Source organism: Rhinopithecus roxellana, chromosome 16 (assembly GCF_007565055.1).
Source record: "Rhinopithecus roxellana isolate Shanxi Qingling chromosome 16, ASM756505v1, whole genome shotgun sequence".
NCBI lineage: Eukaryota > Metazoa > Chordata > Mammalia > Primates > Cercopithecidae > Rhinopithecus > Rhinopithecus roxellana.
In genome coordinates, this window is record NC_044564.1 from 42,984,432 (window position 1) to 42,998,692 (window position 14,261).

Sequence of the window (14,261 nt, forward strand, 5' to 3'; positions counted from 1 at the left end):
TGGTGGGATATGCCAGTGAGGGCAACTACAGAAGAGTAAGAAACATTCTAAATGACAAAAGCTCATGAATTCTGGGAAAGTAAGAAAAACACAAGTCCCAAACCACACTAAGCCTCACTTGCTCAAGGCCTACACAACCCAGCAACTGTCCTGGGGCATGTCCTGAAGAAGGTCCCTCATTGCACACTGGTCCTTTCCTGGAAGAGGAGACTTCCTTATGGACACCACCCTATATAATTTTAAGTAGAACACATAACCTAAGAAGAAATGCAAAATGAAATAATTCCACTGTGAGTAGGAACAGAGGAAAGCCAGTACCTGAAAGCAATAGTTCTTGGTACGTGACTTTTAAGACCAAAAAGTACAAGAATACTAAATTCTAAGAATACTGAAAATAAATACTGACCTGTTATACAGTCAATAAGAAGGAAAGCTAGTCAAGGAAGGGAACAAGAAGATAGGCATCGCATGCCCCTAAGGTGACGATATGGTCACTAGAAGTGTTCCAACACAAAGAGAGTAAGCACCACCATATAGAAAGGGTGCCACTGAGTGCTTAATGGAGTGGGAAGACAGACAAAATGACCTCAGGGAGAGGGAGACAGCAGGCAGGAATCAAACTGGAAAAGCAGATGGATGAGAGGAAACTGAAAAAGCAGATGCACAAATCCCAGGCTGACAGGCGGGAAAGAACAGACCAGCTCTATTTACACTGCAGGATCTTCAAAGGGTGCAGGAACTAGTGCTGGTTGCACAGATCCCTCTGAAGCCGGGCTGCGGGAGTGATGAAGGAGTAGTGTTGTTTTGTTTTATGTTTTTTTTTTGTTTTGTTTAAAGTATCCACTAGTAGCTGTTTACAAAGCAGCTGGGTTTCTACCTCAAACTTGGCAAAGACCCACCCAAGATGTAGTCTCTGCAGAGGCTCTCCCTTCCAGGGCACACCAGGCTTAATGGAAAGCAGTTCCCATCCAGAAAACAGTGTGACCCAGGCACAGTGAATATCCTTCTCCATTTCCAGCTTGCTTATCCCTAGTAGTTCCCAGAACTTTGATTGTCAGCCCAGGACAGGATTTTTTTTTTTTTTTTTTTTTTTTTTTTTTTTTACTGGGGAATCCAACTATGCCAAGAGAAAGAAAGCTTAAATATCTTGCTTAAATTGGGAGTTCCCCAAATGGTCAAAGGAAACATACTGTTTAGAGAGAAGAAAACTACCACTAACATCCTCAGGATATAGAAAACTACCACTAACATCCTCAGGATGTTAAAAAATATGTTAAAGTTATATATATAAAGTTAAAAATATGTTAAAATTAAAATATATAAAGTTAAAAATATGTTTAAAAAAATTAACGAGGTACAATATATTTTCTGAAGACAGCCAGGCCAACATTTTCACTCAACATTTTCTTCTGCTATATGACCTTGCCACTCCCCAACCAAAAAGTAGTCAAATTCCCTCCCTCTTGAATTTAAGAGGCCTTATTGAGAGGTGAAGTCAGCGGGACTTCTTGGGTCGAGGATTATAAATGCACCAATCAGTGCTCTGTGTCTAGCTAGAGGATTGTAAATGCACCAATCAGCTTTCTGTAAAAATGGACCAATCAGCACTGTGTAAAATGGACCAATCAGCATTCTGTAAAATGGACCAATCAGCAGGACATAGGCGGGGCCAAATAAGGGAATAAAAGCTGGCCACCCAAGCCAGCAGCAGCAACCCCTTCTGGTCCCCTTCCACACTGTGGAAGCTTTGTTCTTTCACTCTTCACAATAAATATTGCTGTTGCTCACTCTTTGGGTCCGCACCACCTTTAAGAGCTGTAACACTCACCGCAAAGGTCCATGGCTTCACTCATGAAGTCAGTGAGACCATGAACCCACTGCAAAGAAGAAACTCTGGACACAGCTGAAGGAACAAACTCCGGACACACCATCTTTAAGAGCTGTAACACTCACCACGAAGGTCCACAGCTTTATTCTTGAAGTCAGCAAAACCAAGAACTCACCAGAAGGAACCAACCCTGGACACATCTTGGTGACCACGAAGGGACCATCATCAAGTGGTGAATACCATTGGACCCCTTTCGCTTGCTATTCTGTCCTATTTTTCCTCAGAATTCGGGGGCTAAATACCGGGCACCTGTTGGCCAGTTAAAAGTAACTAGCGCGGCCACCAGACTAAAGATATGGGTGTCAGGTTTTCTGGGAAAGGGCTCTCTAACAATCTTCGACTCTTCAGAGTTGGGAGTATTGGTTTGCCTGGAACCAGCTTCCACTTTTCCTGTACTTCCAGGCTGAGCCAAGAGTCGACAGAGAGAAAAGCCATTCAGATGCGGAGTCCTGACAGAAAGTTGGTTGACCCTGCAGCCATGAGTGGAACTCTCCAAGTCACATTACCCAAGTAAGACTCACCCATCTATCCTATCTATCCTGACCCTTGCCTCCTGAGTCCTAACGCCTGTCAGACAAACTTCTTCTCACCTCTCTTCTCCGAGACTAGTCCCTCTTCTAAAAACCACTCCGTCTCTGGTGCTTTTCTAGTTTCTCCTATAAGAATGGAGCTGGGCGACATGACTTCTCCCCTTTCTAGGTCCCATGACAGCCATCTTGCTATTACTCACCTTTGGGCCCTATATTTTTAACCTCCTTGTCAAATTTGTTTCCTCTAGGATTGAGGCCATCAAGTTACAGATGGTCTTACAAATGGAACCCCAAATGAGCTCAACTAACGACTTCGATTGAGGACCCCTGGAGCAACCTGCTGGCCCTTCAACTGGCCTAAAGAGTTCCCCTCTGGAGGACACTACAACTGCAAGGCCCCTTCTTCACCCCTATCCAGCAAGGAGTAGATAGAGTGATCATCACCCAATTCCCAACAGCAGTTGGGGTGTCCTGTTTAGAGGGGGAATTGAGAGGTGAAGCCAGCTGGACTTCCTACATCAAGTGGGCAGTTGGAGAACTTTTCTGTCTAGCTAGAGCATTGTAAACACACTAATCAGTGCTCTGTGTCTAGCTAGAGGATTGTAAATGCACCAATCAGCATTCTGTAAAACTGGACAAATCAGCACTGTGTAAAATGTACCAATCAGCACTCTGTTAAATGGACCAATCAGCAGAACATGGGTAGAGCCCAATAAGGGAATAAAAGCTGGACACCTGAGCCAGCAGCGGCAACTCGCTCGGGTCCCCTTCCATGCTGTGGAAGCTTTGTTCTTTCGCTCTTCACAATAAATCTTGCTGCTGCTCACTCTTTGGGTCCTCACTACCTTTAAGAGCTGTAACACTCATTGCGAAGGTGTGTGGCTTCATTCTTGAAGTTATAGTGAGACCAAGAACCCACCGGAAGGAACCAACTCCGGACACATTATGATTATGGTTTGACCAATAGACTTTGGCAAAAGAAATGCTATGTGACCATCAAGGTCAGGTCATGTAAAACCATGCAACTTCCACCCAGTTGTCTTGAAAAATGTGCTCTCTAGACAGAAGCTCCCTTTTAGAACCAGCTTCCATGCTGTAAGAAGCCACATGGAGAGACCAGATATAGGTACCCAAGTCAACTGTTCCAGCTAAGCCCTGTCTTCAAGTCATCCCAGCCCAGATGTCAGACATGTGAGTGAAGAAGCCATCAGATGACTACAGCCCCTAGTCACTCCAGTCTTCACTGAATTCTTGACCAACAGAATGTGTGAGCAAAACACTAAAATGATATTGTTGTATCTTACTACATTTGAAGTGGTTTGCCTCACAGCAATAGATGACTAGAACAAGCAGGAAACCACATAAATAGAACAAATAGTAAATTAAAAGAGCCCTTGAAAATTATTAACATGATAGCAAACATGAAAAACTTGGCCAGGTGTGGTGGCTCGGGCTGGGCACAGTGGCTCACACCTGTAATCCCAGCACTTCGGGAGGACAAGGCGGACAGATCACCCAAAGTCAGGAGTTTGGGACCAGCCTGGCCAACATGATGAAACCCTGTTTCTACTAACAAAATTAGCTGGGCGTGATGGTGTGTGCCTGTAATCCCAGCTACTTGGGAGGCTGAGACAGTACAATCGCTTGAACCCAGGAGGAGGAGGTTGTAGTGAGCCAAGAGTGTGCCATTGCACTCCCGACTGAGCAACAGAGCAAGACTCCAGCTAAAAAGAAAAAGAGAAACTCAATAGAAGGGTTGGAAGATAAAGTGAGAAACACTCTCAGGGAGTAGAGCAAATAGACAAACTGAGGAATGAGAAAATAAGAGAAAACATACAGTCATTTAGAGAACCAGATTGGAGACCCACCATATGAATAACAAGAGCTCCAGAAAAAGAAAACAGAAGAAAAAGAAAAATGGAAGGAAGTCAACTAAATAGACTATTTCCCAAAATGAAAGAATAGTTTCTAGATTGCAAAATCTCCTAGGGTATCAGCACAGTGGATGACAACAGACCCACACCAAGATGTATTCATTAATCATGAAATATCAGAACAATGGGAGGAAGAATACTGCATATACTTTCAGGGGAGGGGGGAAACTAACCCGCATAAAATGGATTCAGAAGCAGAATGTCTTCACCCTTCACAAAAACCAGCCACAGAAACCAGGAGACAATGGAGTAATGCCTTAAAAGTGCTAAAGAAAACAATCCCAGCTAAGAATTCTCATAATCAGATGAACTAATCAAAATAAGGGTAAAGCTGGATGTGGTGGCTAATGCCTGTAATCCCAGCATTTTGGGAGGCAGACGAAGGTGGATTACTTGAGGTGAGGAGTTCGAGACCAGCCTAGCCAAGATGGTGAAACCCTATTTCTACTAAAAATACAAAAAGAATTAGCCAGGCATGGTGGCACACACCTGTAATCCCAGATACTTGGGAAGCTGAGGCAGGAGAATCACTTGAACCTGGGATGCAGAGGTTTGTGGTGAGGCAAGATTGTGCCACTGCACTCCAGCCTAAGGAACACAGGGAGACTCCATCTCAAAAAAAAAAAAAAAAAAAAAAGTAAGGGTAAATAAACACATATTAAGACAGGCAAGGTATCAAAATATATACTTTTAAGTACCTTTCCTCAGAAAGCTACTGGAGAATGAGTTATATTCAATAATTATTAACCAGGTGCCATGGCTCATGCCTCTGATCCTAGCACTTTGGGATGTGGAGGCAGGTGGATCGCCTGAACCCAGGAGTTCAAGACCAGCCTGGGCAACATGGAGAGACCCTGTCTCTACAAAAAATATGAAATTATCTGCATGTGGTGGTGTGCACCTGTAGTCCCAGCTACTCAGGGGGCTGAGGTGGGAGGATCACCTGAGCCCAGGAGGTCAAGGCTGCAGTAAGCCATGATCGTGCCACTGTACTCCAGCCTGGGCAACAGGAGTGAGACCCTGTCTCAAATATATATATATGTATGATTAACCAAGAAAGGAGAGGACGTTAGTAAGAATCAAAAAGGAGATCTAACCGAAGAGGAAAGAAAAGGGAATCCCCAGATCAAGGAACATCTTGGCCATATAACAAGCCAACAGACAAACACAGCAGACTGGAACCAGTCAGAAGGCCCTGGGAGAGACATCTTCAAGAAGACAAAACTGGCCGGGCGTGGTGGCTCATGCCTACATATGCACGTAAGCATATGCACACATCTATGCATAAGCAAACCGCTGATGGATAAACCTGGGTCACCAACCTACTGCCCTTCAGCAGCAGGAAGCATGGTCTAAGTTCATTTGGCTTCTAGTCCCAGTGAATACTTTTCAATTTCACTGACTCCCCAAGGACTATTGTTCTGTGTCCCAGAGGCTGCTGTGACTGGAGCAAAATACCAACTACTGTGTTTGATGTCAAAGCCATGCCAGTTATCTCGAAGGACTATGACCCAAGTGAGGGAGCCCAAATGCCACCCAAGGCAGGTCAAGGGAAGGAGCAGGAAGCAGGTAAGATTTCAAGGCAAAGGCCTTGCCATTCAGGGTGGAGTTCTTTCTGGCCAATTGCACTTTTATAGCCTCATCTCATCTCAGGGTATTTGGTCTCTGTCCCCACCACACCCTTGCCCTGCTTGGAGGGTAGTCGCTGACACCTGACTGCTGTCTGTGCCTCCCTGCAGTGAGCTGCTTAGTTCCCCTGTGGTCTCACACTGAACAAACAGCTGAGACCCTAACTGTGGCTGGCCATGAGGAACCAGCCAAGTTCTTCTGCTAAAAATTTAGATCTACTGTCTTTTTTTTTTAAATGTTTGTTTTTAGTAGAGATGAGGGTCTCACCATTGTTGCCAGGCTGGTCTCGAACTCCTGACCGCAAGTGATCCACCCACCTCTGCCTTCCAAAGCGCTGGGATTGTAGGCATGAGCCACCGTACCCAGCCCTATTCTTTCTTCTGACTGCCAGAGAAGAGTTCTGTTTCTATTTCCCCACACTTGCAGGGACTGAAGATATCTAAAAGCATGCTCTGTTTAAGATAAAATGATAATAAGCAATTTTTCAAAAAAAGCCTAAGTCCCTCAAACACAAAGAATATAACTGAAGTAATAGCATCAAAAATTTGAAAGTCAGAGGTAGTGAATGATAACTGCCCACTGCACTCCAGCCTGGGCAACAGAGTGAAATCTCAGAAAGCTGAATCCTAAAGCAGACTATGGGGAAAGCTGACACCGTGCAATTTACAGCCCACCTTCTGCTGAAGGGTAGACTAAAATAGAGCAATGCTTTCCAAATTCTGAAGGAAAACTATTTTCAATTTGGAATTCTAAGTAGCCAGCCAAGCTATTGGTAGAATGTGATATAACAGAAAGGCATTTTTATACCAGTAAAGTCACATGCACCTTTCTCAGCAGGTTACTATGAGAAGCATGCCACTAAAAGATGAAATTCACCAGCAACTGTAAGAGCATTAACATCACTAACCTGGAGTGCTTAATATGCTCTGGAACTCTTCTAAATGACTTACCTGTATTAACATATAGAATATTCAGGAGAATGCTACATAGAAAGTATTATTTTCCAGATGAGGAAACTGAGGCATAAAGAGGTTAAATAGCTCTTCCAGCATCACATGGCGAGTAAGCAGAAAAGCTAGGCTTCACATCCACATAATCTGGACCCCAAGTTTGTGCTCTACTGTCCATTAAGAAAAAGACAGGATCCAGCCACGCACAGCAGCTCATGCCTATAATCCCAGCACTTTGGGAGGTTGAGGCAGGCAGATCACTTGAGGTCTGGAGTTCGAGGCCAGCCTGGTCAACATGGTGAAACCTCATCTCTACTGAAAATACAAAAATTACCCAGATGTGGTGGCACGCATCTGTAATCCCAGCTACTTGGGAGGCTGAGGCAGGAGAATCGCTTGAACCTGGGAGGTGAAGGTTGCAGTGAGCGAGATTGAGCCACTGCACTTCAGCCTGGGTGACAGCAGTGAGACTTTGTCTCAAACAAAAAAAAAAAAAAAAAAAAAAAAGGAAGAGACAGGATCCAGTAATCAAGGGACCCAATATACATGAGAGGCAACAGAAATCCTAAGATTACAAAGGGAGAGCCCAAGATGATGGTTGTGTGGGAGTACTAGGAAGAAACCAGTCCTTAATTAAAGCAAGTGAACAGCTCCAGAAAATATCTGAAACAGAGAACCCCTGCTGTAAATTAATGGATTTAGAGAAGACTTTGTTAACTAAGGTAGAGTTCAGAATTAAGTAAGTAAAATGCAGGCCAGGTGCGGTAGCTCACACCTGTAATCCCAGCACTTTGGGAGGCCGAGGCAAGCTGATGACTTGAGGTCAGGAGTTCAAGGTCGGGCTGGCCAACACGGCAAAACCCTGTCTCTACTAAAAACACAAAAACTTAGCTGAGTGTGGTGGCATGCACCTATAATCCCAGGTGCTTGGGAGGCTAAGGCAGGATAATCGCTTGAACCTGGGAGGTGGAGGTTGCAGTTCGCTGAGATAGCACCACTGCACTCCAGCCTGGGTGATGGAGTGAGACTCCATCTCCAAAAAACGTAAAAGTGCATATAATAAACAAACAATATGAAAAAATACCATTGAGTACAAGTGAGTAAAATATGCCAACAAGTACGTACAATAAAAGAAATCATGGTCGGGCGTGGTGGCTCATGCCAGTAATCCCAGCACTTTGGGAGACTGAGGTGGGCAGATCATGAGGTCAGGAGTTTGAGACCAGCCTGGCCAACACAGTGAAACCCCATCTTTACTAAAAACACAAAAATTAGCCGGGTGTGGTGGCGCGCATCTGTAGTCCCAGCTACTCAGGAGGCTGAGGTAGGAGAATCACTTGAATCTGGGAGGCAGAGGTTGCAGTGAGCCAAAAGGGTGCCACCCACCACACGCCAGCCTTGGCAACAGAGTGAGACTCTTATCTCAGGAAAAAAAAAAAAAAAAAGCAATCATGGTATGCTAGGCTGAGTTTATACATGGTTATAATAATATAAACATTGAGTTGTGGTCAAACAAAAAGCATGACAATATACAGAGCGTCTCAAAACTATTTTCATAATAATACTAGGCCATTCTGCAACCTTTTCACTCCCTCTGTGTTATATACAGCGCAGTTTTCCAGGGGCTACATGATGTGTTTGTTCTCAACAGAGTAAGTGCAGAAGTATCATAATTCAGGTATTTTCTATTAAGCCAAACAGTAAAAGAGATTTACAAAAATACAAAAACACTGTTATTCTAACTTTTCTAAAAAGATTTTCACAAGAAATTACTTATGTTAAAATAAAGGGCTTATTGTTATTTTCACAGAAGTACTACTTAAGATTTTTGTTTCTTCTTTTTTTTTTAAGACAGGGTCTCACTCTGTCACCCAGTCTGTAGTACAATGTCACGATCTTGGCTCACTGCAGCCTCAAACTCCTGGGTTCAGGTGATCCTTCCACCTTAGCCTCTCAAGTAGCTGCAACCACAGGTGCACCCGACCGGTTTCTTTTTTTTTTTTTTTTTTTTTGGAGAGATAGGGTCTCACTATGATGTCCAAGCTGGTCTCAAACTTGGTCTTGAATTCCTGGCCTCAAGCAATCCTCCTGCCTTGGCCTCCCAAAGTGCTAGGATTACAGGCATGAGCCACTATGTCCAGCCTCAGTTTTACTTTCTAATAGAATACATACCAATAGATATAACCCACATAAACAAAAGCTCTTTGTGATCCTCAGTGATTTTTTAGAGTATAAACAGTACTGAAATAAAGTTTTCGGGCCAGGCATGGTGGCACACACTTATGACCCCAGCTACTCACAAGGTTGAGGTGGGAAGATCACTTGAGCCCAGGAGTTCCAGATCAGCCTGGAACAACCTGAATCAACATAGCAAGACCCCATCTCATATTTAAAAATACATACACACGACAAAAACTTTTTCAGAATCGTTGACTTTGGGGATGAGAGACAGCCAGGAAATGAGTCCAAGTGTGGTGGAGGGTTTTGGTTGAAAGAGAATTAAACCCTCCTTAATGGTCAGGTGGGGGGGCTCGTGTCTGTTATCCCAGCACTTTGGGAGGCTGAGGTTGGAGGATCATTTGAGCCCAAGAGTTTGAGACTAGCCTAAGCAAAATGGTGAGATACCATCTCTACAAAAACAAGAAAAATTCAAAAATTAGCTGGGTGTGGTGGTGCATGCCTGTAGACCCAGCTACTCAGAAGGCTGAGATGGGAGAATCACTTGAGCACAGGAGTTCGAGGCTACGGTGAGCTACAATTGCACCACTGCACTCTAGACTGGGTGACAGAGAAAGACCCTATCTCTATTAAAACAAACAACAACAACAAAAAAACCTCTTTAATAGTAGAAAGAACTTAAAGCTGAATAATTTAGAAACTGTATAAGCATTATTATTTAGAGATATGAAAATACCCAACTAAAGAAATCTGTAAAAAGTTGAAAATGGTTATCTTCAGGGCTATGCAGCAGAGAATGTTAGCCAGTAGTCACATGCAACTATTGAGCACTTGAAATGAGCCTAGTCTCAACAAATAATTTTTATTTTAATTAATTACATTTTAAAACTTGAAGCAGTATAAAATCTTTCCCTTAAACACATTACTGTTTTGGTAGGACTGTATTTCACTTTAATGACCACATCATGTAAGATACTATTATTACATCGTAACAGAAATATTAGACACATGTATCATTTCAATATTTCACTAATAATTTTATATTGTTTACATATTGACATTATAAAATTCTGATATGCCAAAGATAATATACTATTAATTTGGCCAGGTGCAGTGGCTCACACCTGTAATCCCAGCACCTTGTGAAGCTGAGGCAGGAGGATCACTTGAGTCCAGGAGTTCGAGACCAGCCTGGGCAACACAGTGAGGCCCCCATCTCTACAAAAAAAAAAAAAAAAATTAGCCCAGTGTGGTGGCGCACGCCTGTAGTCTCAGCTACCTGGGAGGCTGAGGTGGGAGGATCATCTGAACCCAGGAAATCAAGGCTGCAATGAGCCAAGATCACACCACTGCACTCCAGCCTGGGTAAGAGAGCAAGACCCTGTCTCAAAAGGAAAAAAAAAATTTTTGTACTTTTTTTTTTTGGAGACAGAGTCTCGCTCTGTTGCCCAGCCTGGAATGCACTGTCCTCAGCTCACTGCAAGCTCCGCCTCCCGGGTTCACGCCATTCTCCTGCCTCAGCCTCCCGAGTAGCTGGGACTACAGGCACCCGCCACCACATCCAGCTAATTTTTTTTTGTATTTTTAGTAGAGATGTGGTTTCACTGTGTTAGCCAGGATGGTCTTGATCTCCTGACCTTGTGATCTGCCCGCCTCGGCCTCCCAAATTGCTGGGATTAAAGGCGTGAGCCACGGCGCCCAGCCCTGATTCTTTTTATTTAATGCTGCTACTAGAAAATGTTATTTCTCACATTATATTTCTATTGGACAACGGAGTTCTAGGGAGTAGGAAATTTGGGGGGCCATTGGGAGAAGCATGCTGTTTTTCATAAGTACAACTCTTTGTTGGGAGGCAGTTCTCCGTGAGTGCCTTGCATTTCTGTACATCTTGCAAGTGAGGCACTGTCTTTTTGTTCCAGATAATTTTGTCAAGGCTATTTTTATAGCAAACAGCCTAGAAAGAGAGAAATGGTGTTTCCCTCCCTAGCAAAGGGCAAACCTTACTGACAACATAATAAAGATGATGTCACCTGGGGCAAAGCACAGCATGCTTACTGCCCACTATAAAAGATTTGGTTTCTCTAAGCTCAGGATTTCTTTCCCATAATGCAACCAACTGTTTGTAGTTATCACTTGGCCCTCTTCGTACTGCCCTGTGGGAAGTAAGGCTGTAGCAACCTGTAGGAAAAATGCTGATCCTCTGCGACTGCTTAATACAGGTCATAAATGGCACTTCACCTCTGGCCCAGAAGTCTGTGTCTTTTGCCAGGATCCATGAAAATTGTAACAGGCTTGTTAGCTTTCAAGTAGGGTAAAATCTCAGACCCTTCATAGTTCTTGACACGCTTGTGGAAATATCTTCTTTTTTAAATCACATGCATTTATAACTCTGATTAAAATAAGAACTACATTTTAAAAAAGCCTTACAGGTAGTGATAAAATTAAGACCTATAAAGATGGTAATCGGTTTTTATATATAACTGATACAAATCAATATTCTAAAGCAGGGGTGTCCAATCTTTTAGATTCCCTGGGCCTTATTCCCTGGAAAAAGAATTGTTTTTGGCCACACATAAAATTCACCAACACTAACAACAGCTGATGAGTTTAAAAAAAAAAAATCACAAAAAAAAACTCATAATGTTTTAGGCCGGGCGCGGTGGCTCAAGCCTGTAATCCCAGCACTTTGGGAGGCCGAGATGGGCGGATCACGAGGTCAGGAGATCGAGACCATCCTGGCTAACACGGTGAAACCCCGTCTCTACTAAAAAAAAAAATACAAAAAAACTAGCCGGGCGAGGTGGCGGGCGCCTGTAGTCCCAGCTACTCCGGAGGCTGAGGCAGGAGAATGGCGTAAACCTGGGAGGCGGAGCTTGCAGTGAGCTGAGATCCGGCCACTGCACTCTAGCCCGGGCAACAGAGCAAGACTCCGTCTCAAAAAAAAAAAAAACCATAATGTTTTAAGAAAGTTTACACATGTATGTAGGACAGAACTCAAAGCCATCCTGGGCTGTGGGATGACAAGCTTGTCCTAAAGTCTTGATTAAGCAGAATGGGTACATGAATTTCCTTTCCTTCATTCCAGTTTCTTTTTACAATTCCAGCCACTATTTAATCTCATATATATATATTTTATTTTGAGACGGAGTCTTGCTCTGTCGCCCAGGCTGGAGTGCAGTCGCACAGTCTCGGCTTACTGCGACCTCAGTCTCCTGAGTAGCTGGGATTACAGGCACACGCCACCAATCTGGCTAATTTTTGTATTTTTAGTAGAGACGGGGTTTCACCATGTTGGCCAGGCTGGTCTCGAACTCCTGGCCTCAAGCAATCCTCCCACCTTGGCCTCCCAAAGTTCTGGGATTACAGGCGTGAGATACCACGCCCGGCCTTTTTTTTCTTTTTTCTGAGTAATCCTATATTAAAATATATTTTGTAATTATATAAAAATGTTAAAATACATAATGAAATTTGATGCCTTCTAAGTTAGATAAAATTAAATAAAATTAGGTTTCATCTGTGTAGTTTACATACAGAAGAAAAAATACCAGTTCTCCATACCTGAATTAATGACATGAAAAGTTCTATAGAATTTTTTTCATGTAATCATTATACTACTTTGAGACAAAATGTCATTTAAATAACCCTTGCATTTCAATCAGTAATGAAAATAGTTTTTATTAGCACGTTAACAGAAGAAAAAGCATCCTCTCTTTCCCCATGCTCTCTCTCCCAAAGGCACACCAGGGTCACACCAGCTGACAGCCTGGGGGAAGAACTGACTCGCACCCTTTCTGCCTATTGACTTTGCAGGAAAGATGAAATACACCTCAGTCTACGCCACAAAGTGGAAAACTGCAAATTCGTCAGGAGGAAAAGAAAGGATCCAAGAAGGCTTCCTCAATGATAATTGCCTTGAATCTTGAAAATGGGTAAGATTTAGATATTAGAAAATAAGAGAGAAATGCATTTCCGACTTCTTGGCTTGCTCAGTTAGGGGAAACCTGAAGCAAAGGAAGCCTGCGAGGAAGAGGAGATTGTGATAGCAATGAAAAGCAGTTTTAAAAATAAGAGGAAGGTGAGTAAGAGATAACAGCTGTTTGCCACTTAGGTTCCGAAACCCTAAGGACGTCCTTCTCCACTCTATTATGACACGAAATCTGTTTCTCAATATGATGAGCCACGATGAGTAAATTTGCAAGCACATCTGTGCAAACAAGGGCAAGTTTCAGTAATGAAAACAGTAATAATAAACGGGGTCACTGTTACTCATACACGCAAACAGAATGATTTAAATGATCTCACAGAAATGAGCCCACCTGAGAGGTAGGCTGCAGAAAAGTTCTGCAAAGGAGGAGCCACAGCAGTGGCTCCGGGGCCAGCTCTACCCTCCCCTGGGATGATCCCTCTTGTGTATAATGAGGTTTGCCTGGTAATTGTGCAAAGGCTAAAACTGTCCCCCCAAAATAAGGAAATGGAGAAGAACCAAGACATTCTGGAAACTTTTTTTGTGTGTGAAAAGTATATATATATATATATATGTATACACACACACACACACACAAGAATAAAGGCCAAAGCTGTTCTCATCTGATTTCTCTCTAAACAAAAAATGCGCTGGGCATAATGGCTCACGCTTGTAATCCTAACATTTTGGGAGGCTGAGGTGCTGCAGATCACTTCAGCTCAGGAGTCTGAGACCAGCCTGGGCAACATGGTGAAACCCTGTCTCTACCAAAGATACAAAAATGAGCCAGGCGTGGTGCATACCTGTAGTCCCAGCTACTTGGGAGTCTGAGGTGGGAAGACCATTGGAACCTGGGAAATCGAGGCTGCAGTGAGCTATGATTGCACCACTGCACTCCAGGATGGGTGACAGAGCGAGGGGCTGTCTCAAAAAAATAAAAATAAACACAAAATAGTATCTTGAAAGGATGAAAGAACACCCAATATCTGGCCTGGGCGAATCCTTTTCCCAAGAACCTGGAGATGATACATTAATGGAACCAAAAAAGAAAAGAAGGGGAAGGATGAAATGAGGGCAACCAGCAGGGCAGACCTGATACACAAGAATGATCCCGCTAAGGGCTCCCCCTTCTCAGGCCCATCTCTTTTCTCCATCATGTTTGGCCACCATAGCGGGGCCCATGGCAAA

The 14,261-nt window shown here is 43.4% G+C and overlaps 1 protein-coding gene across 6 annotated transcripts in view; it reads right to left on the reverse strand.

The window, feature by feature from the left end:
• Nucleotides 1–14,261, reverse strand: part of GCNT1 (glucosaminyl (N-acetyl) transferase 1) — a 78,540-nt gene that overhangs the window by 25,091 nt on the left and 39,188 nt on the right. Inside the window, exon 1 of one of the 6 annotated variants that reach the window (XM_030920185.1) lies at nucleotides 4,842–4,885. The exons of the other annotated variants lie outside the window; for them this stretch is intronic. The gene's annotated coding sequence lies outside the window, so the exon portion shown is untranslated. Of the gene's footprint in view, nucleotides 1–4,841; nucleotides 4,886–14,261 lie in introns of those variants that run through there. 6 annotated transcript variants of the gene reach the window in all.